Source organism: Dasypus novemcinctus, chromosome 7, assembly GCF_030445035.2.
Source record: "Dasypus novemcinctus isolate mDasNov1 chromosome 7, mDasNov1.1.hap2, whole genome shotgun sequence".
Taxonomy (NCBI): domain Eukaryota; kingdom Metazoa; phylum Chordata; class Mammalia; order Cingulata; family Dasypodidae; genus Dasypus; species Dasypus novemcinctus.
In genome coordinates, this window is record NC_080679.1 from 54,159,746 (window position 1) to 54,185,780 (window position 26,035).

Sequence of the window (26,035 nt, forward strand, 5' to 3'; positions counted from 1 at the left end):
TGATTGCCATGTATTCTGTCCTATTACTTTTACCCTCCGTTCTCCCACCCCTAACCTGTTCCTTTTCTTTTATGAGTATTCCTTCTAAGGTATTTGATATACTTTAAATTGTTGAAAATATATATGTAGTATGTCTGTGAAAGTGACAGCGAGAGATTGTAGTTAAAAGCACAGACTCTAGAGCTAACCTGGGTTTGGTTTCGTCTCCACCACGTACCAGCGACAGTGACTGTGAACAAGTCACTTAGCCTCTGTTTTTAGCTTCTTCATCTGAGACCTGGTAGAGTTTCACAAAAGTAGACTCTGAGATCAGAAAGTTTACTGAGTATTACCCAGAATCAGCATCTGTGGGAAATAAAAAGCAGATTTGGGCAAAGGAAGAAATTGAACACAATTAAATTAGCGCAAGCTCAGTTGCTGCAGGAGGGCGTTTCGCAGCAGGCACGCTGGGCGAGGGCTGCCTTCTTGGGCCCAGGTGTGCGCTCCCGCCTGCCCGCCCAGGCCGCCCTGGTGGGATCTGCAGGTCGTCCTGCGGGGCGCCACCCCACTCCCACCCCCACCCCGAGGGGATGGAGCGCCACTCGCGAGGCCGCACTACTTGGTTTGGCGTTTTATTCACCTCTTGGGCCTTTCCTTCTGAATCACTGGCCTTCTGGTTCGAAGGAAACATAAGAAAAGGAGCGTTGTGAGCGGTTCTTTTCGGTCCTCGTGTTAAGGCCTGGTTGGCATTTATAGGGAGGAAAATACAGCAAGAAAATTGTGGGGTTTTTGGGAGAGAGGTGGGAGCAGAGGGTGGGGAAAAGAACATCTTAGATTTTATGAAATTTTTTTTAAATTCTGCACTTCGGCAGTGCTAGTGACATAAACTAACCCAAAAGTTATTTTGCTATTGAGAGGGAAGAATTGGATTTTTTTCCCCCTTTGATTATGACCTTTTCTCCTTCCTGGTGACAAAGCATAAACCATGGGCACCAGAGAATCAGGTGAGCCTCAGGAATGTGGGAAAAGACTAGGATCACATTCTTCCTCAAGAGGGAAGCATGGGTGTTTTTAGCCCTTTCTGGGACCTAAAAGGAAAATCATGAGTTGCTTGCTATGGAAAGGAGATAAGGCCAAGTCCGAATCATTGGAGCTGCCCTAGAGATCTACCATGAGAAACAGAGCAAGAAGCTTTGTGCCTTTCATGCCCTCAATAACATCTTCTAGGACAGCAATACCTTCACCTGGGAAATGCAGCAAGAGACTTTCAACAGGTATCTCCAAATACCGTGGTGACTCCCTTTTGGAAAATGGACAATAAGAAGTGAAAGTCATTGTGGCAGCACTTGAGACCAAGGACTGGGAAACTGTTTTGTGGAGCAAGCACAGGGATTTCAGTGTCCTTCCTCTCTCTAATGTCATGGGCTTCATCATGAATCTGCTTTCTAGCCTGTGCTATGATCCACTGAAGTTAACTCTCAAAAGACAGCACTGGATTTGCATTCAAGAGGTAGGGGGTACCTGCTGCAATCTCGACTGCAAACTTAATATGCCTGAGTGGATTGTAGGTAAGAGCCAGCTTAGGAATTTCTGTATCATCATTGCGAGGAAAAAACTGAATTCCTGCTAATGGTACCAGAAGAGGTAGAGGCCCACCAGAGTAGGAGGGCTCATGTGTGACACAGTTCTACCCAACTTTCCACTCACCTCACCCCTTCAATCCTCCATGATGCGCTGTGGCCCATACAGTGGGTCTGTCCCTACCACTGCCCCAAACATCTAATCAGTTTCCCTGTATAGATTCTACAGTGCAATAGGACAGATATGGGGACAAGAACAACCACCAGCATTATTTTTTCATGAGAAAGGAAGGTAGGAGCTCTTTGTGCTTAGTGCAAGCTCTAGAAGGCCCTTAGTTTTCTTTGAGAGAGGAGAAAGAAAGGTGATTTTCCTCTTTCCTTTGAAGACTTGACATAGGTTCAGCTGAAGTTAATCAGGCACTGTTGCTCCAGACTCATCTGGAGATGCTACCTCCACTTGCCCTTCCTGTCCAATCAGTGGGTCTGAAGACAACACACAAAGTCCATGTGACTCACCCAAAAGACCCAGAGTGTTCAAGTGTGTTAGGAAACCATCTCCAAAGCCCCAGCAGCAGTACAGCATGCTGTCTCCAACCCTCACTGTCATCCCTTCCCCTATTTTTAAGGGTTGTTTATGACCATCCTTGGAGTTTTATATGAAAAGCTCTCTAATATTCTCAGCCAAGTGGTTGAATTCTGCAATATGCTAGCATGACGGGTGAAATTAATAACTAAGAGGACATGGTTAAAGCCAAACTGGGGCAGGCATGGGGTGGCTCTCATTCCATGTTGTTCCTTTCCTTTCACTACATTGATTTAGAAGGCTCAGAAACAGAAGCCAAGGCAAAAGGCAGTTTTCCCAGCTGACCCACTCTGGCAAAATCAGGGGAAAAAAGGTGTCCCATCAAGATCAAATATCATTTTGTTGAGACTGAATTGGGTGAAGAAAGTATTGTGAAGATGAGCTTCTCAGAGTTTAAGAGCAGCTGGAGTCAGTGGAAGTCCTAGCTTAGAGGCTCTGAGTCATTGGTAACAAAAGCAGAGCCCTCCAGTTGGATGATGATGGGCATTATGTTGTAGGACCTGGGTTTGGCATCCTTTTGGAATTTCCTTTACAAATCAACTTAGTTAAATAGTTGTAGGCCACTTTTCTCCTGTAACTTTGGAAAACAAAAGAGGAGGGGAAGTAAATATCATACTACAGTATGTATCACTGCAGTGTTGTGGTTGTCTCTAGGCCTGTGGCCAGGCCGAGGAGACCTGACTAGCCCTTATGTATCCATGATTTTGGCAGACCTGAGAGCTGCTCCACTGGCCAGACTTCTATCCAACAGCAAAGCCAGCCCAGGGCTTGCTTGGGAAGCCTAGGCTTAAAGAATTGAAGCTGAGGCTTTCTCCCCACTATGAAAGGAGTGCATGTTTACACCAGCACTTTTTCTGCACGTGTATCTTCAATTTGACAAGGCCATTTTTTATGCTGAGTAACAGAGGCCACCATGGGGCTACTGCATTACACCCTTCCCAGCAACTGGCCACAATCTCTTCTGCACCAGACCTATTTTGCACCACAGAGAGCAACGTATCCCTGCACAGTAAAATTCTAACAACCACCAGCCAGAAGATATGGCCAACCTTGTTTGTTGACACAAGCAGGACCTTGGGTCCACTGGCACTGTCAGTGATAATACGCCATTTCTTGGGAAGAGGAAACCCACAAATCTGCTTGGCCTGTGCAAGTGACACTTCAAAGGAGTCCCCATGGACTTGGAGTCCATGAGCCAATGGGATATGCAAAGATGCTTAAACTTAAACATTTCAGGACTGGTTTCTCTGTTCATATCCAATTGTCATGTTTAGGAACAAGGACCCATGCCCATGCTCAAGGGCAAAAAGCCCCACCTTTAAGGAACAGAGCAGGCCTGACCCTGATACCCAATAAGGGACAACCCAAGCCTTTTTGTTTTCCTTGCTTTTATTCCCTTTTTTGTTGACCTTGTGCTAACTTGGTTACAAAAGATGTATTTTGTTTAACCAAAAATTAAAAATGGAAAACTCCTTTACATAAATCTCAAAAAACAAACAAATAAAAAAACCCAAAGTTGCAGTAGAGTGCACACTGAGTTCTCAAGATGGGATGGAACCTATGGGCTGTCATGAATCCAGGCTCAGGGGCTGGCCTTTACATCCCTATGACTGATCTGTCATTGCAGTAGGATTCGGCTAGAGCTGTCTGCTTACAACACTCTCAGTAACTGAAGAATGAGTATTCCAATGTTGGGTGGGGGAAAAAATGTGGACATTGCACCGTGGCATCAACTACAACCTGTAGAGTATGGAACAATGAACAAAACAGACAAAATCCCTGTCCTTATAGGTGTATTTCTTAGGAAGAGACCCAAACTGTAAACACACTGTCAGATGGCAATGAATGTTATGGAGGGGGAAAAAGATGGAATAAGGAATTTGGGGAGCTTTCTCATTTGCTTGGGGTTGTCAGGAAAGGCCTGAACAAAGAAAAACAAGAAGGAAGAGAAGGAGCAAGCCTTCACTGGGAAAGACACTGTAGGCAGAGTGAATTGAAAATCCAAAACCTCTGAAGCATGTACATAATTGGGGTGTTTCAAGATCCAAAACATTACTTGGACTAACATCAGGGAGCTTGATAAGAGATGAGGAAAGACAGGTGGGGTGACCCTACAGACAAGTTCCTTAGAGTGAGCTGGGAGCCATCAGAAGGCCTGGAGCAGAGCTATCATGGGATCTGATGATTTTGAAAGATTACTTTGGCTGCTATGTTGAGAACACACTGTTAAAATAAGGGAGGAGACAACTAGCAAGATGCCAGTGGAGTAAGGAGCAGCTAGAATCAGCTCCTCTTATAGGGCAGTAAGTAAATACCCAGAGCTATCTGAAGCACCTATTTGGGGGATCCAGGAGACAAGAAGAGCATCCTACAAAATCCTTGAAGGAATGGAAGGAGGAGACTGCCCACCTGTGGAGAAGATTAATAAGTAGAGCACTCCACGCCACAGAGGCCAGTGCCCATCCTCCACTTGGAGGCACAAGCCTCTTCTGGAGCTATTCGGCAGCTGGAATTGGAAGCTCCACTTCCCAAAAATAGGGCGGGGGGAGATGGTTGGACACCAACTTCAACTTTGATTGTAAATTCTCAGCGGGCTAAAGTAGTATACTAAGAATAACTAAAGTTTAAGTCTGTCCAAGTCAGAAAGAGGCCTGTAGCCACCATCTTAACTCTGCACCTGGCATGAGGGAAAGGAGGCCAGAATGAAAATCACAGTGCTGGTAGGACTGGCTTCTTTCTATCCAGGTCAGATTGCAGCTCTAGCCTAAGCACCAACCCCACCTCCAATAGGGAGGAAGCTGGAGAAACTTGCACCAGCCTCTCTGGGAAATTACTGGCCATGCCACAGAGGCCAGTGGTCATCCTACTTTGGAAGCACAAGCCACCACAGGAGCTATTCTGTGACTGGAATTTAAAGCTCCATTTCCAATAAACAGAGGAGGAAGTGACTGTTGGCCACCAATTTTAGCTACTGATTAGTAAATTGGGCTGGCTAAAGTATAATCATAAGAATGGCTAAAGTTTGAACCTGTCTGAGTCAGAGGCCTGTAGTTGCAATTTTGACTCCACCCCCAGTATGAGGGGAAGCCAGGCTGGCCAAAAATCACAGTGACTCTAGGGACCAGTTTCCTTCACCCAGATTGTCCTCCAGCCCTAGCCTAGGATTCAGACCCATCTCTGGCAGGAAGCTGGTGGGCCCTGCACCAGCCTATCCAGATAACTGAAGGTACATTTGGCTGGCACAGACTGAATAATCAGAAGTCTACAGGGGCAACCACGGTCATCTTGGATCCGCACTGCATAGATTGCTGCCCACACCTGCAGCTCCATCTGCACCCCAGACAGGGAAGAAAGGGGTGTGAAGCTTCATCAATCTTTCTGGGCAACTACACTCTGAGCCTGCATGACTTGGATTATTCCACACAGCTGTGAATCTGTCCTTACCCCTGGCAAAAGAGAAAGTTGGGAGAGGCTTCATCAGTCCCTGCGGCAATGAGGACAGCTTAAGTTGTAGAACCAACTGCATCCTTGAATCCTACTGCACAGCCAGCAAGGGAGAAAGGACAGGAAGCCCTAAAGAGAAAAACTGCATCCAGAATAAATACTCTAGTAAGCTAGATGCCAAGACACCAACAAAAAATTACAATCCACACTAAGAAACAGGAAGATATGGCCCAGTTAAAGGAACAAGATAAACCTCCAGATGACATAAAGGAGTTGAGACAACTAATCATTGACGTTCAAACAAATCTCCTTAAGAAATTCACCAAGGTGGTCGAAGAGATTAAGGATATTAAGACTTTGGGGAAGCAGATGTGGCTCAACTGATAGTGTCTGCCTACCATATAGGAGGTCCAAGGTTCAAACCCAGGGCCTCCTGGCCCATGTGGTGAGCTGGACCATGCACAGTGCTGATATGCACAAGGAGTGCCATGCCACATAGGGGTGTCCCCTGCATAGGAGGACCCCACGCATAAGGAGTGTGCCCTGCAAGGAGAGCTGCCTTGCATGAAAAAAGTGCATCCCACCCAAAAGTGTTGCCACACACACGGAGAGCTAATGCAGCAAGATAGTGAAACAAAAACAGACACAGATTCCCAGTGCTGGCAAGAATGCAAGAAGACACAAAAGAACACACAATGAATGGACACAAGAGAGCTGACAATGGGGGGTGGGGGGGCGTGGTAAGGGGAGAGAAATAAATAAAATAAATCTTTTAAAAAAAGAAGACATTGGATGAGCATAAGGAAGTATTTGAAAGCATTCGTAGACAAATAGCAGATTTTATGGGAATGAAAGGCACAAGAAATGAACTTAAAAATACTTTGGAATCATGTAAGAGCAGATTTGAGGAGGCAGAAGAAAGGATTGGTGAGCTTGAAGAAATGGCCTCTGAAAGTGAACATACAAAAGAACAGATGAAGAAAAGAATAGAAAAAAAAGTGGACAAGGTCTCAAGGAACTAAATGACAGCAAGAGACATGCAAACATTCATGTCATGGGTGTCCCAGAAGGAGAAGAGAAGGGAAAAGGGACAGAAGGAATATTTGAAGAAATAATGGTAAAAAATTTCCCAACCCTATTGAAAGACATAGATATCCAAGTCAGCAAAACATACTCCTATACAAAAAAATCCGAATAGACCAACTCCAAGACACATACTAATCAGAATGTCAAATGCCAAAGACAAAGAAAGAAATCTGAGAACAGCAAGAGAAAAGTAATGCATAATATACAAGGGATACCCAATAAGATGAAGTGCTAATTTCTCACCAGAAACCATGGAAGCAAGAAAACAGTATAATATATTTAAGATACTACAATAGAAAACCTTCCAGCCAAGAATTTTATATCTACCAAGACTGTCTTTCAGAAATGAGGGCAACTTTAGAATATTCACAGGTAAATAGAAACTGAGAGAATTTCTAACCAAAAGACCAGATTTTCAGTACATGCTAAAAGGTATGCTATAGCCTGAAAAGACAAGACAGGAGAGAGAGGCCTGAAAGAGAGTCTAAAAATGAAGATTATATCAATAAAAGTAACAAAGTCTCAAAAGAGTGGTGAAAATAAAATACATCAGGTAAAACTCAAGTATTCAGGAATAAACTTAACCAACAATGTAAAGGACTTATAGTCAGAAAACTACAACTCAATGTTAAATCGAAAAAGCCCTAAATAATGGGAAGAATATTCCATGCTCATGGATTGGAAAGCTAAACACCATTAAGATGTTTATTCTACTCAAATTGATATACACATTCAGTGCAATCCCAATAAAAATTCCCCCAGCGTTTTTTAAATAAATTGAAAACACAATTATCAAATTTATTTGAAGGGTAAGGGGTCCTGAATAAGCAAAAACATCTTAAAAAGGAAAAGCTAAGTTGGAGGACTCTTCATTTCTAGACTTTAAATCGTATTTCCTAGCTACAGTGGTAAAAACAGCATGGGACTGGCATAAAGACAGACACATAGACCAATGGAACCAAATTGATGATTCAGAAACAGACCCTCACATTTACGGTCAAGTGATTTTTGACTAGCTTGTCAAATGCACCCAGCTCAGGCAGAACAGTAGAACTGGATATCCATAGCTAAAAGAAGAAAAGAGAACCCCTAACTCACACCATATCCAAAAAGTAACTCAAAATGGATCAAAAACCTAAATATAAAAGCAAGAATCATAAAGCTTCTAGAAGAAAATGTAGGAAAATATCTTCAAGATTGGTGGTAGGTGGTGAATTTTTAAAGGAGATAAGAGGACTGAGATGGACTACTGATGTTTAATGTATGTAGGAGTTTTAATTAGCTTTACTGTAAAAGTGTGGAAATGTATAGAGTGGATGGTAATACATAGTAACAGCTTGTTTATAAATGGAGATGTGGCTGAAAATGGTAATTTAGAGATGTAAATGCCAATTGATGGAATACTAGAGAATAATCTAGGAAATGAATAGCATAGTAAACCCAGAGGTGGATAAGAATTGTCATTGATGGTACAGACACAAGAGTTCCTCTGTTAGCTGGAGCAAATGTACATCGCTATTGCAGGGTAGTGGGAATGTGGAGAAGCATGTGAAAAATATAACTGGAGTAACCTATGTACTGTGGTTAGTAGTAATAATGTAATTTTCTTGCATCTATGCCAAAGATCTACTGTGCTGATAATGGGGCATATGGAAAATATGTACCAAATATATGCTATGGACATGGTAACAATCAGATGATATTATTTTATAATTGTAACAAATGTTAGTGTGTTGATTGAGGTGTGTTGTTTGGGAATTCAGCGCATATGCATGTTTGTTTTGTAAGTTTACAACTTCTGCCATAAAAATATATTTAAAAAATAATAATAATGTGGGAAAAATTAACCAAACGTAAGATAAGGACTATAATAAGTAATAAGATTTTGACAATATTCTTTCATAATTTGTAATAATGTCCCATGACAATGTAAGGTGTTGGTGGAGGGTTGATGTGTGGGATCCCTACACGATGTTATGCATGTTTATTTTGTAAATTCACAACTTTTAGTATACACTTATTATATATATAAATATGTAAATATTACTACTACTTTGGTTAGTAGTAATATTTTGACAATGCTTTTTAATCATTAGTTAAAAATGTTTAACAACAATCCAAAGTATTGGTGGTAGGGTGAGGTACAAGAGTCCTGTATGATGTTATATATGCTTGTTTTGTAAGCTCACAACTATTAATGTACACTTACTGTTTATGTAAGTTCATGTATAAGTGATATACTTCAATAAATTTTTAAAAAATAAGGGAAAAAGCAAGGACATTTCTGCAATGCAAAGAAAAAAAGATAAGGTTTCTTTTCTGAGTTTGTTGTCAGTTTTCAGGAGTTATTGATATATTCTCTAGAGTGTTTGTCCCTTGTCTGTCCTAGACATACCGGTCTGCCACCCACCTAAGGAACATTGCCTTTGATCCCTAATTGAATAGATATCCTAAGTTTTGCTATTGTAGAATCCATTCTTCTCTCTCTCTTTTTATCTCTCAAAATTTTTTTTGTTTTGTTTTGTTTTGTTTTGGAGATTTCATTTACAATAACCCTGTTCTGTTTTGATATTTTTAAGCAAGCAGAAAATTCCAATTGTTACCAGACAGTGTTTAATGCATAGGAATCTCTTTGCATGCTACACTGCATGCCAAATTGCATTGAATTGTTTCAAATTTGGATTTGAAAATATAGGGGTTTTTTTTACTGTACTAAATGTACCAATACATTTTGTAGCCTATGATTTTCAATGTGTACTTATGAAAGAGCAATTTCATTTTCTCTGGCAAATTACACATTTGTTATAGCTTTGGGATTTAAAAAAATCCAGAAATAAATAGAAAACAATGTGTTTAAATAATGTTAGCATCCTGGCTCAATGAGTCAAACCAAAAGAATTATTCCAGGGCCTGTCACTAAGTAAACTGGTTCTAAAAAATCTCTTAGTGTCATATTCTTTAATGATCTTTCTTACTCTCAGAAGAACAAAACGGGAAATGATTGGATTTTAAAAGAGGTGGTCCTAGTGTTTCCAAGATCTATTCTGCAGATGGATCATTTAAACTGGATCCATCTCTCATTAAATAATTATATTCTTAGGTGCTTAATCTCTTCCCCTTTTCTCACTTTCCAGCCTTCCTTTACAGTCTAGTTTAGCTCACTGGATAGCTGTTTTGTCATTATCTTCTTTTGGTGAAGACCACAAACAGAAGGATCGTATGAGGGAGTTCAGTTAGAATGGAGAATTGTTATTGCATATAGAGAAAAAGGGTGTACTCTGCCCATAGTCAGTCCTGGCTAAATTGGGAAATTATGCATGATCTTGTAAAATAGGGTAACAATAATTCTATATGCATTGACAGTCTTCTCCAGAGACCATAGCACTGACAGAAATACATGACCTTTGCCAAGTAGAATTTCTGACATATTGATTTAAGTGGTAGAGATGGAGACTTGATGAAAAGCTGTGTTGAGCTATAGGTTCACACTCAGGTCCCTGTGAGCCTAGTAACATAGCAAGGACTGGAGAGTTTTACAATGTTGAGGATTTTATTTGATTACTCAAAAGACAACCATAATAGCAGCTTGAATTTGGTTATCTTTGAAAGTAGGTGTTATTTTTAAATATAATTAAAGAGAAACACAGCTGGCAGTTTAAAGGAAAGAAGGGAATTAGTGATAGAATTATTATGCTGCATCTGAAATAGTGCAATGATATTAAACAGTTGCATTCTGAAACCTCGTGGTCACACTATTTTCGAGGTCCTTGCTGTCCAACCACATTCACGTGTCGATTCAGGAAACTCCCTTGGCCTTTCCCTAAGATAGAGTTCCCTTATGCCTAGCTCTCCTTTGAAACAGAATATGGCAGAGTTTTAAAGCAAGTCCAATACAGGAAATCAGCACATTCTGTGGATTTTCTATCGTGAATAGTTTCCAGATCTACTTCTGTATCTCCAGACCCTCCACCAGTCCCCCTATTTCAGTCTCTAGTCATCTCTTGTCCGTAACTTTCAAAAAAGACTCCAGACAGGTCTTCCTGATTTCAATCTTGTTGTCCTAATTTTTTATAACTTTTACAGCCAGAATGATCTGTGTAAAATTCTTACCTGATCATTTCACTCCACTGCTCCTGACCCAACATTAGCTGACCATAATCCTTAGACCAAAACCAGTCTTCCCAGTAGGGAATAATACACAGATTTCCAGAACTGCTCCAGCACCTGTCTCTCTAGCCTCATCATACATCTTCCCCTCAGAGTTGGCAATCTAGTATATCTTTTCATTAAGAGTAGTTAATTGGAATACACAGTTGATTGGTTCCATGCCTCTGTGCATTGCTAATGCTCTTCCCTCTTCCTGATATTCTTTTCATGCTTTTGCCCAAGTATCATTCATCTACCAAGACTAAATTGGGAATTGTCTTCTTTAGGAAGGTTTCCCTCAACTCCATAATTGGATTAAATATTTCTTGTCTATGCCAAGTCAATTCTACTTTGTATCACTAACCCTGATTCATTGTAATTATGTTTATATATGTGTCTTGACTAGTTCTGATACTTCTTTTTGCAGAACATAAAGTCCTGTGCTTAGTAGGATCTCAGTACATATTTGTTCAGCTGAACTAACGCTCTACCACTATCCAACAAAAAATGCATTTAAATTTCTAAATGTTTCCATTTATGTGTGCATAGTACAGTTTAAATTATTTGAAATTCTAAAAGAAAAAATTACTTTGAAGGGTTTATTTTACTAAAATAACTGTAGAATTAGTTTAACTTCATGGAAGAGAAGCCGAATAAAAAAGTAATAGCATTATCATCCCACCAAGAATAAGAAAAGAAGATGATATTCACTAATCTAAACCAGTGTCAAAATTAAGTAGATTTACAGCACCAGGACCTAAAGAAAATCAAGGAAATCCAAGGACAGTCTAGTAAAAAGAAGATTGTAAAACTTAGCCCTAAAAGCTTTCCCTTTGTATTACCTTTATTTTTGAAGCGAATGGCATCTATTACTAGTATACCAACTTGTTCACTTGTGATTTACCTTATTTCCCTAAAAGTGGTGTATATATAGAGAGAAAAAAGAGTTATTTTAGGCTTCTAGTTAGTTTCTAGGTAATTGAAGTAATTTTACCCTACATGAATACTTTATTCCATGTCCTAATTACTTATTAAAATACCAAATTACTTTGGCCACAGAATAGAATCATTTGGAAATCCATTTGATGCCTTCATTTAATTTGACAATGAACCAGTGGGGGGGGGGCACGAAGAAACATGTCTTTTCTGAGTTTTCAAGGAATTACAATCATTACCCCCCATACAGGGTACTTTGCCTATCAAAGAGTATTACTTGGAAAGTAAAACACTGAATATTGCCATCCCCACCCCCATCTGGAAAGTTTCTTAGTTTAATGAAAAAGCCTTGTCTGAGCTTCAGCTTTTAATGGATGAATTATGTAAAGATATATAGGAAAGGAAAATAGAATCAGCCTCCATATGATGCTGTGGAGATTCCAAAGCAAATGGTTTTAGAGTGGCATGTCACTGTCAGCAGACTAAAAATACAAAAGCAACCAGCAGCATTTCCTAGAACTGTGCCTGGCATCTAGTAAGAGCTTGATAAATATTTGTTAAATGAACAGGGCAGTGATGTCAACTACTATCATTTCAATTAATTAACACCTGTGTGAATGTGGAAGTCACTCTTCTACTTTCTAGTAATTAGTAATCATGACCCTCAACTTAGAGTTGGCATTGAAAATGCCACAGTAAGCTTGCCTCAAGAAATCCACAAAGTAATTCTAGTTTCTCCACTGACTCCAAATCAGAGCTCTTACTTCCATCCCCATGTCTTTCTACTCCTTTTTTTTTACCCCACAAATGAAACTGGAGCAATATAGTAAGGACTGTGGACAGATATATAAGAAGATATTTGGGGGGATAAAAAGAGGAATATAGGGCGGTGGACTTGGCCCAGTGGATAGGGCATCCGTCTACCACATGGGAGGTCCGTGGTTCAAACCCCGGGCCTCCTTGACCTGTGTGGAGCTGGCCCATGAGCAGTACTGATGCGGGCAAGGAATGCCGTGCCACGCAGGGGTGTCCCCGCGTAGAGAAGCCCCACACGCAAGGAGTGCGCCCCGGAAGGAGAGCCGCCCAGTGCGAAAGAAAGTGCAGCCTGCCTAGGAATGGTGCCGCACACATGGAGAGTTGACGCAGCCAGATGGCACAACGAAAAGAAACACAGATTCCTGTGCCACTGATAACAACAGAGGCAGACAAAGAAGACACAGCAAATAGACACAGAGAACAGACAACCGGGTTGGAGGGGGAGGAAGGGAAGAGAAATAAATAAATAAATAAATCTTAAAAAAAAAAAAAAGAGGAATATGGAAAAAGAAGATATGAAAGCAATCTGGTGAGAGAGTAAAAGACTTTTCAATACAAAGTGTCAGAAGAGAAAGCAGTGATGTTCAACATTTTGTAGAAGAAAAGTTTTAGAGTTTAAATAAGGGACAAAAAAGGTGAAAGTTTAAAAAACTTTCAAGCTTGAGTAGGTTGTATTCTCTATATGTTCCGATCTATATTTCTTTACATATTAACCCACAACATTTACTCAGTGCATTTCTCCTCTCAATTATTTCTCTACTTCTAGCATATATTTAGCAGAAAATCAAGAAAAATGTGTTCCTTTTGTAGATTTTCTTCCTACCACCACCACCACATGCACTTTTGTCTCACTCATCTAAGTAGCATTTAATGCTGCCGGAGGAGTTTTCATTAGGAAAAATAGGTTTCATTCTTGCCAGACAAGACAAAGGTTGAAATTGATGTTTCAAGTTGCTGAGTAAGTAATCTAGACATTTCTCTAGAACAGCACTTCAGAAAAATCTATTCTGTGGAACTTAAATGACTGCAGATACTATTTTACTAAAGGGTTTTCCATTTAAGTGAGGTTGACAAATGCAACAATTGCTTTGGGAGAGTCACATACAGGGTGACCAACTTGTCCCAGTTTGCCCTGTAAGATCTGCATCCAGGAAACTTCTCAAGCCTGCATAAATTGCAGGTTGTTCAATCTAGTCATATGCCAAAGATGCTGAGAGGTCTTGTAGCAAAGAAGCCTGCTAAATTTTGCTTAAACACTATTTTCCAAACCTATCTGACCACAAAGGTTTTTTTTAAAAATAAAGATACTAAGAATCAAAGGAATTAGTAGTCTGTGATATACACTTTGGGAAACTCTGCTCTATTTTTCTCCCGGCCCCTGCAGTCTTACTAGTGATCACCTCTCTCCCTGTGTTGCAGGGCACATGGACACTTAAGGAATGGTGAAGTAAGTCATTATAATTGTTTCATTCTTCTCCCTAACTTAAACTAAAGGTATTTAAGCCTCACGCTTGAAACCTAGAAAAAGAAATTTCCATGTAAATATATGTTCACTGCTTTCAAATTATCCTCTTTTTGGGATTTTCTTCAGGAAGGCAATATATTATAAGGAAAATCTTTAAAAGGTCTGTCTTTTGAGTTCTTTTTGTTATTACTTACCAGATAATTCTGCATCTTGAATATATGTCGTGTATTATGCGTAAATTTCAACAACAAAAAAATAGTTTTTGGGCTGCCATTTTATAATAAAGACACTCACATAACTCTCCCCTGACTACTCTCTCTATAGGAACAACAATACAAGGGAACGAGGGAGAATAATACAAGGAATAAAACAAATAGAATGTTTTATTTTCAGTATTTGGAGTGAGAAGAAAAACTCAGATTCAGAGATGTGTACTTCCACTCAACCATTTTTTTCCCAGTTCAACAGGTAGAGGATTGACCTGATTGAGGGCATTCTATACTTCCCACTACATCACAAACTACAGGCAGGTGTCTTTTCTTTCACCTACAAAATTATAGTAGAAGGCAAAACCTGTTTCATTGAACCCCAAAGTATTGGCCAAATGAATTAATGAAATGGGACTCTATTACATTGAATAATGTTTTTAAAAATTTATTTGTTTCAACCAAGACTTAAAATTTTCTATGTTCAGTGATTTTACAGCTAGTTTTCAATTCCAAATATCTGAGAATTAAAGAGTACTATCTCTGACAGAGTATTTACTGATAATGCTGAGGGAATGTTCCTTTTGACAGAGTTTCTAATTTTTGTACCTCTGGAACAAGGCCACATGAAAGAAAAATGCAATAGCTGTATACTACTCCCTGAGGTTATTGGGGAAGGAAATTAACAGCTAGAAAAGTACTTCAAATAGTCTATTTCTTTTAGGTGTGCTGCTTTCAAATTGGGCATTTATAGAGACACACCATCACTGCTAATTTACCAAACACTATTAAATTACATGAATACTACATTTCATACGGGTTACCTTCTTCAGTAATTAACAAGACCAGTGTAACACTCTAAAGACTAGTTTATACTCTTTTTACAAAGACATCTGTAATATAAGTACCTACGATGTATAAGGTATTTTATAGTCTTATAGGAAATACTTTCTCTAATCCTCACATCTGTTTTCTAATGAAGAAAAAAAGAGCCCCAATGATTAAATTACTTGTCTAAGACCATGTACTATTCGTGGCATTACCAGAACTTAAACAGAGGCCCTGAGGCTCCAAAGTTCCCCTTTACTCCACTGTTTCATGTATAGGCTGCCATATATCTTAACATCAGAGATTAAAATTTTTTAAATTATGAACTTTCATATTAAAAGTTATTTTGATTAAAATAAGATGTTACTATTAAGTAGAAACACACTGATTATGGAAATATATATGCTGTTTGTTTTTTGTGATGTGACCTTGGCTTACTAATTACCCCTGAATGAGCCCGCACATGTGTGGACACACACCCTATTTTAAAACTTTTTATTCAGAACATTCATTTCCCTGTAAATTACTACTAATAATTATTACCCTATTATATTATACACTTCGGATTGATAATATAGTATAATACTATTGTACTGTGTGCAGTCATGTTTTAGATGCTAGAGCTACTTAAAGGTATTCACATAGAACTTAATTCTATAGGGAAGAAACATACACAAACAAGCAAATAAACAAGACAATTTCAGAATGACAGTTGCTTTTAAGAAAGTGAAACAGTGGGCTGTAACACAAAGTGAATGGGTACTTGATACTGGGCTGTGGGGGCACTTCTTAGACTAGAGTAAAAGTTGAACTGAATGCCTTAGTGATAAGATGGAAAGAGTCAGGCAGGACATTCAGAGCAAAGGGAACAGCAAATTCCAAGGTCCTGAGGCTGGGAAGACCTTAGTAAAATCCAGAAACAGAAAAAGAAGGTAATGCAGTGTTTGAATGCGAAAGTGGTAGAAGAGGAGGGTGGAGAATTCATACGTTATGAGTGTAAGGAGAAGCCTTTGAAAGACATTAATAAAATCTGGTTTATACTTTTGAAATATTGCTCCAGTTGCTGTGTGGAAAATGGGAGGCATGAGTAGAAGCAAGAGGACAGTAAAAAGGGGGTGATCATAGGAGAACAGAACAGATCTTAAAGGTGCCTGTGGCCTGGCTAGAAGGGTGGCAACCAAGATGGCAAGGTGACAAACATACTGTTGACCCCTATCTATGCAAATAAACTTACATTCCTTTCTATATTGACTTTTGGTGTGATAAAAATGTAAGGGCATCATTTAAAAAAAAAATCTATGCATTGAGCCTATTATATATTCATCTGAGCTAATGTTCTCGTACTTTTAAGAGGGAAGCAGGGTAATGTACTTTTGGAGTTTTCAATTAGTGGCTTTTTAACCAAGTCTGCATATATTTATGTTTTCGTTTTTCTTCACCATTTTAAATTTATACAATTTAAGCATCCTCACAGATATGGCAGTAAAAGGTAAAATATAAAAATAGACAGCTTTATAATTTGGCTTTTAAATGGCTTTACATATTTATATTCTATATAGGATATGTAACAGATTGTGATAGCAGAATAAGATATAATCAAATTGCAGCCTTACAAATATAGCAAATATCATGAAACAACTCCCTTCTGCTGACTCAAAGAGAGTTCCATTTCTTTCATTATATCTTTTGTCTGTAACAGCTTATCGCTAGCAACACCTTAGTAGCAGTTGTCTTGCTTTATCATTGTGAAAGTCCCTACAATTGCACTTTACCAATATTTGCCATTGATTCTCTCACACTGGATTTTCTCATCTGGAGACAACTAATTTGAGTCGCTTGAAATATAAAACCTTTTCCTTTCACCTTCAGTTTCTCAGTTCATGTAACAATACGGGGAAATCACTTACTTTCAAATGCAGAAAAAACAAAGCACCCTCAAATAGACTTGGTCAGCCTCCATAGCACCACTTAATTTATCTAAAGCCTGCAGCTTTTCACACGGTGTTGTTGGCGAGGGCGGGAGATCAGCTATCAGTATGTGATCATTGGTACAATCAAACTCTGCTTTATTGTTACATCTGAACCTAAATGAGGAGGCCAGAACATCTTAGTGTGACAGCTATTTAGTTCACTTTGCCTCTCCATTCTTGGACAGGGACTTAAGAGGTGTCAAATATTTGTAAATGTAGCTTTTGCATTTTCCTTTCAGAGAGAGATTATTTTAGAATGAAAAGAGTTGTTTTGTTTATTTTTGTTAGTTTTTTTTAAACTCGCTTAGTTTTTCCTCTTTTTTAACACTAAATGGCAGTTCTGTTTTACCCTATGAACAAAAAATGGTCCTTTTGCTAGTTTCGTACAGTGGGAATAGTATTCGACCAGTAGGGGGAGCTCATATCATGCCTATCTTGTGGGTAATAGCCAAGCTAATCTTTTTAGGTCTAATTTGGGTGGAGCTATTTTAACTCTCAAGCCAACAGAGATCATGGGTTGGGATAAAAAATATTGCCCCAAATTTAAAACATGAAATTTGCTAACGTTGTAAATCTTAACCACAGTGAGAATTTAGGGGATTGGGTTAATGAATCTACATGCTGTGGTTGAATTTTTCAGTGTGGAGGCTTTAAAATGTTAAGGGATTTCTTAACAGGTATGTGTTATCAAAATACTTTCTTCTGTAAATAAGAGGCACAGCACCTAATTTAAAGTAATTTTTATTCATGACTGTAGGTTGATATAAACATGGTTGTATAGAGGTGAATGGCAGTGGGTATGGAGGTGGATGGATACTGCTTGTACTCTTAAAACTTCCTCTTCTCAAAAATGCCTCTTAAGTCAGTTTGTTTTTGGGTTTTGCCTCTTTCTCGTTATACTGTTATCAAGTGTGACCTCACAGTTAGAGGATCATGATTAATTTTCTCCAAAAGCAGTAATGAATCAGAGCCTGAAGCATCCCTCTCCCATTCCCTTTGCTTCTTCAGTACTGCTATGACTTTTGATTGAGTTGTCAATGCCATTCAAAATACTGCATATAATTTTGAAATCTCTAACATGGTGGACTACAAGCACCTCATTTTGCTGGAATGTACTTTTCCCCTAACATTCAAGATATTCACAAGAAATAAAGAAGTGGCACTTCCTGTCTTCATTCATTTCTTACACTTTACTGAGCACCTGTTTAGTATCAAACATTGAGTGAAAGACCAGAGACTAAAAGATAAAGGTGAACAAGGCTGATCTATCCACAAAAATTCATGGTCTAGTCAATTCACCATTTAGTATGCTGGGAAAGGATGACTCCAAAGTCTGTATTTACTTCAGAAGAAGAAAAGGACACAGTTGTCCCCAAACTGGTCTGAATGTTTGACTTTCAAATCATTCTTTACTCAAGCCAGTTAACAAAATGCTTATATCATGTTATAACAAATAGGAAAGTACTTAATACCTGCATTTTGGATGGATTTTACCTATGAAATCACTTCTGTCAAACAATTTTTATCCACGTTGATGTGCAGTTTAATAGGTTGAATCTGTGTAGAAACACTGGTATGGAAATGGGAGTTGAGTAGGGAGAGAAATGTCAGGTGAACTGGGAAAACTAGACCAGAAGATGGTAAAATGTTCCCAGGCATTACTGTTTCCTCGGTGTGAACTTCGTAATCGTCCAGCAATTTTCTGCCAATAAAATAGCTGTCCTATGTTTGATAAGCCTTTAACATGACAGCATGATGACCCTAGACTGAATTCTCAAGTTTCAGTAGCTATTTGGTCTCCACAAGGCACAGCTCTTTTCTCTTCTTTCCCCTCAATTTAGACTTTTTTCTCCACTATCAATGTTTCTGCTGCTTCCTGCTCCCCTGTTAGTGCTTAATTACCACGACATCATTGCTGCTATGGTGGCTTCTTTCCCTTATTCTTCCCACATGTCTTTTTCCATGTATCTTCTCCTGCCTTGGATTTACATGAATGAGCTGTTTTATAAGTGTCATCAGTCTTGCCCAAGCATGTTGACCATAGCGAAGTACCAAGAGTGTCATATATTAGAACACATGTGGCTTCAACTTCAGGATCCCTCATTTGGCAAAGGTTGCTTCCAAGTCTTTACACTTTATTGTGCATTCATAATGTATTATTTTTCCCTCAAGAAGATCCCTCAAATTATATATATAAACCTCAGCCTCTACTGAAACTTGGATCTGCCTCTGCCCGAGTTTTAATATTCAGATCTTTGGCTTACTTTTCAATTGTTTTGTTGTTGATGATGACGATGTTTTGTTATTCTGTATGTAGGTTGTTGCAGTGTTGGTTCTTAATACAGATTTTTAATTTCTTTATTTCTTCCAAGCAGCTTCCTAGTCCAGCACTGTGCCAGAAGCCAGGTCTTCCAATACAGTTTAATGGGTTTTTCAGCAATTCTTGTAAGATATGCCTAAATCTTTATCATTAGAGTGGATATTATAAAATATCAAAAATGTATTCGACAAAGTGCGTGGCATTTGAGCTAAGCCAAATGGTTGTGTAACCATTAATGTTATCACCCAGTGGGTCATATTTCAGGGTTGACAGTGACTTTGAAACCAAGCTTTGTGAAATCCACTTGGTACTTTCTCAATCCTACCCACTTTGACCTCCTCTTGTCTCCTACACACACATTTGCTCCACCTCAGAGGCCTAAGGCTCTCAAAATTTTATAAAGCAGTTCAAACAGGATGCCTTTTTCCTAGCAGTAGTATCGCAGTGGAAAATATCTTTGGAATACTTAGCATCTGGCAATCATAAAGTTTGTCTAAGCTGTTGCTATGGGAAATGGTGACCCAGTGATTCTCACTGGACCTCTCCATGGCTCCATCCATCACTACCTGCATTAAGAAATTTTCTAAGCCCCTCTACACCTTCTTTACATTTCATCATTGGCCCCAGTCTCAGACAAAGCAGAAGTTCAAGTTCTTTTTGGTTCAGATTTCTAGGTTTCCAAAGAATTGATGTGGCAAATGACTCATTCAACCATTCAAAAAACATTTTATATGCTGGGCACTTGTTCCCTTTCTTGGGATATTGAGATTAACCAAGCAGAAAATAATAATGCCAAATGGTAGCTAAGGTTGGTAGAGCAGTGCAGTGGGGTGGGAGATATGGAAGGATAGGGAAAGTGTGTAATTATCTAGAGCATTTCCTTGAAATAGAGCCACAAACTTTCAATATCAAGCAGTTAGGATAGGTTATTGCTCAAAGAAATGGCTCTGACAGTTCTTTGTATTACCAAATATTATTAGATTTTGGGTCCATACAAAGGTTGAACTATACAATGGCAGTAAACTGATTATGAAGTCATTAAAAATTAAGTTTTATGTTATTCTTTTAGGTGTCATGAGAGTAGCAAAAACAGTACATTCAGTTCCCAGAATCACAGCTTCATCATAAAGATGACTCATGGTGAACTAAAGGGACGATATTTTAATGAACCAATCTGGTTACAGTAGCTCATCTATGCTCAGCAGCAGACTGCCTGGGGAACAGAAGACAATCCACTTTTCAAATGAAGAATTAGTCCCCAGTGCTATCCTTCTGTCTTGTTTCCCCCCTCTCACTGCTCTCCGCTCTGTTCCTTATTGTATATACTCTTGCCTAGGGATTTCCCTTAACTCCAAATAATGGTAGCACAAAACAGTCTTGATTATTGTAGTTGCAGTTCCCCATTTGGCATTTGTTAACAAATAAAAACCACCAAATATTAATAAGTACATTTACTATGTTTGCAGCACATTGGGTTAGACAGAATCTTTATATATAAAATAATCACTTGACCTTAAGGAGAAGGTAATAATCCTTTAGGAGAGTGAAAACATACATATGAAATAATCAGAGCAAAAAGCATAGTGTGTAATCATTTACAAAAGAATGATCCATTATATGGTAAATGGTCAGGAGGGAAAACCCTGGAAAAAAGTTGGGATATGAGTTAAACCTTAGAGGATTGTTTAGGTTTTAAATAATGTGGAACATTTTGTGTCATTTCCCAGTTTGTTTCCTCTTTAAAAAATTTTTTTTTACAAACAATCCCTTCTAATAGAAAGAGTTGTTATTGATTAGTGGATGATGCATAATTATATTTATCCCCAGTTACAACTGATCATTTTATAAGTAGTTTTGGTCATCTTTCTAGCTCCAGGAGAGGAGTCATACCTTGAATGTTTAATAAAATCTCTCACAGACTCTTGAGGTAGTAAAGAGTATAATAATAAATTCTAGTGTCTAAAGACAAAAAGATGAGTAAAAATAATTTTCAGTCTCATCAGTGTAACCACGAGTATTTTATGTGACTTTTGATATTTTAATGTAAATATTTAAAAATAGATTTTGAATAAATTATCTTCTACAAAATATCCTGTGGCATTATTCTAAAAATATTTTAATAAGTACCAACTATGTGCCAAGGAATATACTGTACTGGTGGCCAAAATGCTTGCATAGTATCACATCTGTCTAGGTTTCACATTGAAAATGAACTTCTTAATACACAATATATTAAGGGGTGCAATCTCCAAAAAATATATCCAGATAAGGGTTCTTCAAATTTAATCCTTTATGAAGCTATAAATCACACTTGAACAATAATGCCATGATTCAATAGATTACTTTTGTCTGTGTTTAGGTCTTTCTTACAGAGCCAGTGTACAACAACACAAATAAATTTTATTACATTATAGTGAATTTCTCACTTAAACAAAAATGGTGTTTCCCAGCTTGATCATCTGCTTCATTCACTCTTGATTTCTAGGAGATACCAGGGATTGAGCCCAGGACCTCGTACACGGGAAGCAGGGCTCAATTCCTCAGCTATACTGACTCCCTGCCTCATTCACTCGTGTAACAGCTGTTTGCATGGTACAAACTTGCATACTGTGCCACAGAGGCAGAGATCAACTGGGCATAGATCCTGCCTCCAAGGAACTCCCCATTAGTCCAAGAGGGCAGGTAAAAGTCTAGCAAAAAAGAACAAGAAAAAAAGAGCATCCAAGAAAGAAAATGACATGGAAAGACATGAAAGTGTGGAACAGCATGGCATTTGGGGGGACAGCAGATGGTTTGGCATGACTACAATGTAAAATGCAAGGAGAGAAAGGGGGTAGATGATTCTTAAAAAGTTATTTAAGCCAGACAATGAAGGATTTTCTTAAGCTTAAAAAGACTTTCTACTTATCAACAATTTTATCTGTCCTTTTTTGCCACAGCCTGAGAGAAAGTTCTAGGATGCCGTTTGGTAGCATTTTTACTAAAATTGGAGAGTTGAAAAAGGAGGAACTAGTGTTATGGATAAATCTAGAAGTGAAATCTAGTGTTGTCTACTTCTTTTGAGCTAATCATTTGCTTTTTCAGTCTAAATAATTCAGGAAAACCACAGTGGGTACAGGGACTTGCTTTTGTGCATGTGTGTTAAGTTTCAATGCTTAAATACATTGCTTAATTTATACAACCTAAAGAATAGGTATTGTCTCCCCATTTTATAGATGGTCAAAATGAGGCTCTAAGAATAAAAAAAGTTGCCGAAGATTTCCAAGACAGTCAAGATTCAAAGGTTAATCGTTTATAATGAGCTGCCTCTTTCCCTTAGTCAGGCTTGGTCTATACCACATTTTAATGTGAATACCCTCTGTTTTGAAGAAAAATTTAGAAACTTCATTAAACTCTCTCTAGTGCCAGGAAAAGTTTGCGTTGATTTCCCTAAATCATATCTCATATTGAACATTCTGGAAATTACCAGGAAAATAATTTCATGGCAGTTTTATCTATAGCTGCTATTCAACTGCATCTTGGTCTAATGATTTTCCAATTAGATTAAAGAATAGAATGGGACTACTACAAAATCTCTGGGTGAGACAGGCCCTCTGCATGACCTTAGGCAAATATTTTAACCTCCCTGGATCTCAATTCATCTCTAAAATGAAGGATCCTCTGCTTGGTCTCAGAATTCTGTATACTTCAAAATAAAAGGCATTTAATTCTAATGAAATGGTATACATTGGCTTAAAGGTGAGAGAACACTCTAAGTGTGATTATTTTATAACTGCCAAATTCAGAATCAGATTTAAGAACTGTGATTTTTGTGTTTATTTTTAAGAACTCTCATGCCCTGCATATTTTGGCATATGTAGGTTTGCTACTGGTCATATACCTGGTTTGTAAATGAAAATCGTTCTCTAAAAACACAGTGCCAATGTATTTCATTTTTAAATTAATAGAAACAAAGTACCAGGAATACCCCTTCTTCCCCTCCTCCCCCCCAAAAAACAACAAAATTCATGTCTACCTAGAACCCTAGAATGTAACCTTTTTTGGGAATAGAGTTCCTTGCAGATATGATTAAGGTAAGGATGTGGATGATATTATATTGGATTAAGGTTGTCCCTGAATCTAGTGAGAATGTCCTTATAAAAAGACAGAAAAAGAATCACAGAGGCCAATAAAGAGTAGAAATTGATGGTAGAAAATGAAGACAGAGGCAGAAACTGGAGTGATATGTCTACAAGCCAAGGAACTCCAAGGATTGTCAGCAATCACCAGAAGCTAGGAGAGAGACATGGGGAAATTTCTCCCAGAGTCTCCAGAAGGAACAAACTCTTTTGAAACCTTGATTTCAGACTTCTGGCCTCCTAAACCATGAGAGACGCAATAGTTGTTTTAAACTACCCCATTTGTGGTAATTTTTTCCATGGCACTGGGAAAAGAATATACTTATTAGCTACCTTGTTGAGAGTTTGTTACTAAAGGAAGGTAGAAGTAGGAGGGTGTATTGGACTCTAGGACCATGCTGCCAGGGTTTGATCAGGGCACTGCCACTTCTTAACGTGGAAATTTAGGCAATCAGATTCCATTATCCATGCTTTAATCTCATCTGCAAAATAGTTCCTACCTCATCAGATTGTTGTGAGAATTAAAAGTGTAATATATGTGAAGTACCTAGAACAGGGTCCGGCACATATGAAGATTCACAAACTATTACCTGCTGTTAGAGCATTTTGGATGATTCATCATTTATTTGAATTTAGGAAACTAAAAAAAATTAACGTATGAAATAAAGTTAATTAAATGATTGTAAGCTTAATGTGGGCAGGGAGTTTAGCCTCTTTTTTTCACAGCTATGCCCCCTGTACCAAACTAAGTGGTTCATATTAGGTGCTCAAAAAAAATGGGTTGAATCAAAAAATAGATCAAGAGGAAATAGTATTGTGGGTTCCATTATTAGGCTTATCCCAAACCTGCCCCTGAATTTTGATTTCTTTTATGTTAAAAATCGTTAAGCAAAATGCTATCCATCCTGTAACAGAATGAGTGATTACGAACAACTCTGGTCTCTTGACTCCTGTTCTAATTTCTCTGTGGTATTTCAAGCAAAAATGTCCTAAAATCTTAGATAATTTCTTACAGAAACACTTGTTAAGCTCTATCTTAAAAAAAAAAAAAAAGAAAAAATGAGATCTGTACTTATTTAGGCATTTCATGGGTCTGGGAAGTTCTCTTTGTTGTAGCAGGGGACTGTATGGATACAGCAGTTACTATTGCTACTTGGGCAGCTGCTGGACAGCATTGCTCACTACCTCTGGAGGTTTTAAAGTGATTTCAGAGAGAAAAAGAATCCAGGAATTTCAGAAACATTGGTATGCCTCACTCTTCCTTTTCTAATTAGAAACTGTGCCCTAGAACCATAGATTCCAAATTCAGCAATCCTACCCTTCTGCAATTCATAAATAAATGCCTATCTTCAGTAGTCTGTGTTTGATAAAATCTCACACTCAGTCTTAGTTTTATCAATAATGTTTTAGCAAGTTGTGGTTATGTAAGTCAAGTGTTTTGTTTTTTGTAAAGGTTTTCACAGCCTTTAGCTTATTTTTACTTAATCATCTATATTCCTACTCTCTAACACAAACACTGTTCCCAAGTCACTGGTGATTTGCTAGAGTGACAAGGACAGCCACTTCAGTAGATGAAGTTAAAATAACCTTCCCAATAAGCTGTAAGTAAAAAAAAAAAAAAAATGTGATGGGAAGCAGCTGTGGCTCAAGTGATAAGGCCTCTGCCTACCATATGGGAGGACCTGGGTTCGATCCCTGGGGCTTCCTGGTGAAAAAGAAGAAGAGAAAACATGCCTGTGTGATGAGCTGAGTACCCACGTGGTGAGCCGAGTGACCACACAGGTGCCCCAGTGGTGAGCCAGTGACTGTTCAAGTGAGTTACGCAGCAAGATGATGATGCAACAAATGAGAGATGAAGGGGAGAGTCAAGGTGAAGCACAGCAGAGACCAGGAACTGAGGTGGCACAACTGACAGGGAACCTCTCTCCACATCAGAGGTCCCCAGGATCAAATCCTGGTGAATCCTAGAGGAGAAAGATAAGAAGACAAAAAGAGAAATAGATACATAAGATCACACAGCAAATGGACACAGACAGCAAAAACAGCAAGGCAGGAGAGGGAGAGGGGAAGAAAAAAATGTGATAATTGTGAGGTGGCTTCTAGCTTTACACTGTTTTAAATATCTTCTTCTTGTCTATAATGATGGTGTTGAAAGCAGATGGTCTGAAAACAAGCAAAAATATATAGCACAATACTACAGTCTAATGATTATCAGCCAGTGAGTGACAATGAGGGGAAACTTCACTTTTTGCTACAGGAAGAAGAACTGAATCCATTTTAGTTTCTGGGGAAGGTATGGAACTTTTTCATAAAGATTTCAGGGGCTTTCTGGGTGGAAAAACAGTCGCATCTAGACCCTTTCTCTCCAAGATTCAATGGGACACAACCTGCCACATGGAGGAAGATGTTTTTCAAGGACCAGGGAAGAGGAAGGGCTGGGAGACCTTCAATAACAGCTGCTTTCAGAAGATGGCTGCAATGGTCGCAGCAGCAGGAGACCATTCCACTGTGGTGGTGGAATCCAAGCAGAATGACCCCTGCAGACTGCCTGAAAAAGA

The 26,035-nt window shown here is 38.6% G+C and overlaps 1 protein-coding gene and 1 pseudogene across 1 annotated transcript in view; both read left to right on the forward strand.

Moving 5' to 3' along the window:
* The window catches only part of TMEFF2 (transmembrane protein with EGF like and two follistatin like domains 2), a 255,536-nt gene that overhangs the window by 24,486 nt on the left and 205,015 nt on the right, over positions 1 to 26,035 (forward strand). The gene's annotated exons all lie outside the window — the stretch shown is intronic.
* LOC111767017 (josephin-1 pseudogene) lies at positions 1,082 to 1,659 on the forward strand (annotated as a pseudogene).